Genomic DNA, 3,425 nt, shown 5'->3' on the forward strand with positions numbered 1-3,425 from the left:
ACAGCTGAGCAAACAGATACAGGCTGAGAAGCTCTAGTTTTGGGCAGATTTTACTGTCACAACAGGAGTTTATTGAGTATAAACCCCTGCTGTATTTCATGATAAAATTTATTTATATAGATTTATTTATTTTATTTTTTTGGGTTGGACCGGACGGAAAAGAAGAAGAGGGACAACCCAGTGATCATTATAAATAAAAAAAAATGTTACACTTCCCAGCTTGGCCAGCAGGGGGCGTAACATTATTAGAGCACTTAATTATGATAGAAGATTTATAACACCCCAGGAACTATAAGATAAACATGGAATAAATCACTTCTTGGAATACCAACAACTGATATTTATAATTACTAAAAAAAGTAAATACAATGATATTGACTTAAAATGACCAGAACTAGTAATAACCTTAGTTTAACTGAAGGTCTATTTCTCTTAGGACATGTCAATCACTTCTACTCCATTCAGTACTTTAAAGTTCTAACCAATCATTTCATTTTCGTACTTATTAAAAAAAGCTGTCTAAGTGCTTCTGCGCATGAATGATTACACTGTCATTATTTGATAAAGAAAAACTGAACTAAAGTGCAAAAATAAGCAAAATACCAACAAAAAAACTGGCTTTAAAGGAGCTGCTTCAAACAGAAACACGATTTTTTATTATTTTTCACATCAGCCTCACAAATCATTGAAAAGGATTTTTAGCACCCCCCCTCTAATAATGTTTCTTCAGCTCGTTAACATTTGCTGGTATTTGTTTATGCAGAGCTGGTTTAAGGTCACACCGCAGCGTTTCTGTCACGTCAGGACTCGGAGTCTGTCCAACAGCTGCTCACTCTCATTTTTCCTTCATTTTTGTGGCTTTGCTGCTTTGGGATCCTGGTTTAGATTTCAGGTTTTCAGACAGAATTCACTTTGATCCAAAGAACTTTGGTGTTGATGATAAATTCCCAAAGCAGCTTTGGCAGTTGGTATAACTAAAACACCCACACCAATCATCTTTTGATCTGTTTTCAAGTGGTCCGGTCCGGTACCAAACGGTTTAATGGGCCACATTTGGCCCCAGGGCCGTACTTTTCCCACCCCTGGTGTAAACTCTCATTTTGTATAATCTTGACTTTGTTTGGCAAAGTGGAGCCACTGAATTTCTTCACTATTTGATACTTAGAAATTATGACCGGGAATCAATTAAAAAAAATTAACTAATTAATCGCAAATGGGGGATTAATCGCGATTAATCACAATAACTTTTTTTTGTTACAGTATCTGCCGACCACTTATTTTAACTCATTATCAGTGAGTAATGATGAATCACACCAGGCTGAACACCAACAAATATAAATATATATATACAGTATATATATATATATATATATATATATATATCTCAGATTAATCACACTTTTGTGTTGTGATTGATCAGTAATAATCACACAAGGTAAATTTTATGAAAATGTAAACAAAAATAGGCTAGACAGAATTTTTACTTTATTTTTATCATCTGAATTTCTTTCATTTGTCAAGTATTAACCCAGAAATGTAAACAAGTCCACAAAAAACATCAACAATAAGATAAGTGGAACGCTAAAAGCTTTTATGTCAGCAGTATTACTCCAAGAAAACAAAGATGTTGACACACAGATATGTTACTGAATCGATTTGGATAGATTTAAGCTTAATAGATCAATAATCGATTCACAAAAGATATAAATCGATTTAGCAAACAAAGCTAAATGCTAACGTTCAATAGAATTTCCCATAGGACGGCTAATGCTAACGTTTGGTTGACCAAAAAGCTAACTAAATGAACATCTTTATTTACTTACAGGAATTAATTTTCCAAACAAGAAAAATTTTTAAAGCAACTATTTGTGGTCTAAAATGTTTTTTTTTACCTCATACTTTCGTCTTGTTCTTGAATTAAGTGTTCTTTTATAGCGTGATCGCCACCTAGTGGCCAAACTGAAACGTCCTCCAGGAGAAACAGAACAATGTTTACAATGTTAATGATCTGAACATTTTTGTTAGAACTTTTTACGAATACATTTTACAACTGTAACAGATTAATATAAATATATTCAAATTAAATAATAGATTTTAATGTATTTCTAAGCAAATGTGTATAAATTTGTAAACTTAAAATTGAATTGAAGTGAAGAATTGGAAAAAATCTGGAAATTATAACCGATACCCGCCCTAATTGCGTTAATTAATATTAACACGTTAATTCGAGTTTGATAATGACGCACGTTAATGTTCACAGCCCTAAAAAAAGTAAAAAAAATCGTATATATTCCCGCACACATGCTAGTCTGGTCAATAAATAAAAATGGATCTTGAGCAGACTAGCTGGGATTGGTTAAAGTTGACAAAAAGTTACTAAAAAGAAAAAACTGGTATCTTTAGAGACAATAAAGGCCTGTTTATAATTGGTTCATTGCTGTCTCCTTCCTCTAAGTGGAGTGGGGAAGGCTCGGTTTCTGTCCCTGTGCCAGAGTGCGATAAAGTCTGTTTTTCAGGCAATGAAAGCTCCGAATTCACTTTCAGGAATCAATGGCAAAAAATACAAAAAAATAAATAAAAAAAGAACTCCAGTGTTATTTTGTTGGAGTGTGTGAAGACAGTTTTTTATTTTTTTACATTATCTGGCTCTTAGAAGTGTATCATTGCTGACTGTCCCTGTGTGTGCTGAAGGTCAGTGAGTTTCATTTAGGCAGATTTTGGCATGCTCACATGAAAAACAGTCTCTGCTGCTTTGCATAGTTTTGGAGGACTGTCAAAGCGCCGACTCCCCTTCTTCTCCTGCCTTTTTATCCATGTAAACCGCGGGTGTTTCATCCTCTCCTGTCCTCTCCGCCAGCTCAGAAACGTGCGGGGATAAATGACGCGGGGCCAGATGTCTTCAAAGAGATGATGAGCTTCATCTACACAAGCGCGGCCCCCAACCTGGACAAGATGGCCGATGACCTGCTGGCTGCAGCTGACGGGGTGCAGCGTGCGCGTGGATTTGCACCTGTCACCACGTGTGTCTACACACTCTAATGGGCGTGATTAGACACAAAAACACACCTGGGACGCGTCGCACAACAGATGCAAAAATAAACACAAAGGTGAACTTGTTGATGTGATGTACACATACTAACTTGTTTGTTCATTCAACACTATCTGAGAGGTTAAAGGTCACTATTGTGGCTAGAAATGCTATGCTAGCTTGTAGCTTATGGAAAGTTGGACGCCATTTTGGATTTGGATGTTTGATTAACTGTTCCACATGTCAGTCAATCGACATTCTTCATCTCAAGGTTGATGATTGGTATTTTAAAACACTTCCTATGAACATATTTTTCACCTTTGACCTCTACCGTACTTCATACATTAGCATGTTAAATTCTGATTTCCCTCTTATGATCAGTTGGTAAAAGTATCTT

General features: G+C 35.7%; 1 long non-coding RNA gene across 3 annotated transcripts in view; it reads left to right on the forward strand.

Moving 5' to 3' along the window:
- LOC112147017 overlaps nt 1-3,179 on the forward strand; it is a 144,504-nt gene extending 141,325 nt beyond the window's left edge. For all 3 annotated transcript variants that reach the window (XR_004948303.1, XR_002919360.1, XR_004948304.1), the window contains one exon: nt 2,863-3,179. This is a non-coding gene — a long non-coding RNA (uncharacterized LOC112147017). The remainder of the gene's footprint in view (nt 1-2,862) is intronic.
- The last annotated feature ends 246 nt before the right edge of the window (nt 3,180-3,425 follow it).

This window comes from Oryzias melastigma, linkage group LG8 (genome assembly GCF_002922805.2).
Source record: "Oryzias melastigma strain HK-1 linkage group LG8, ASM292280v2, whole genome shotgun sequence".
Classification (NCBI taxonomy): Eukaryota; Metazoa; Chordata; class Actinopteri; order Beloniformes; family Adrianichthyidae; genus Oryzias; species Oryzias melastigma.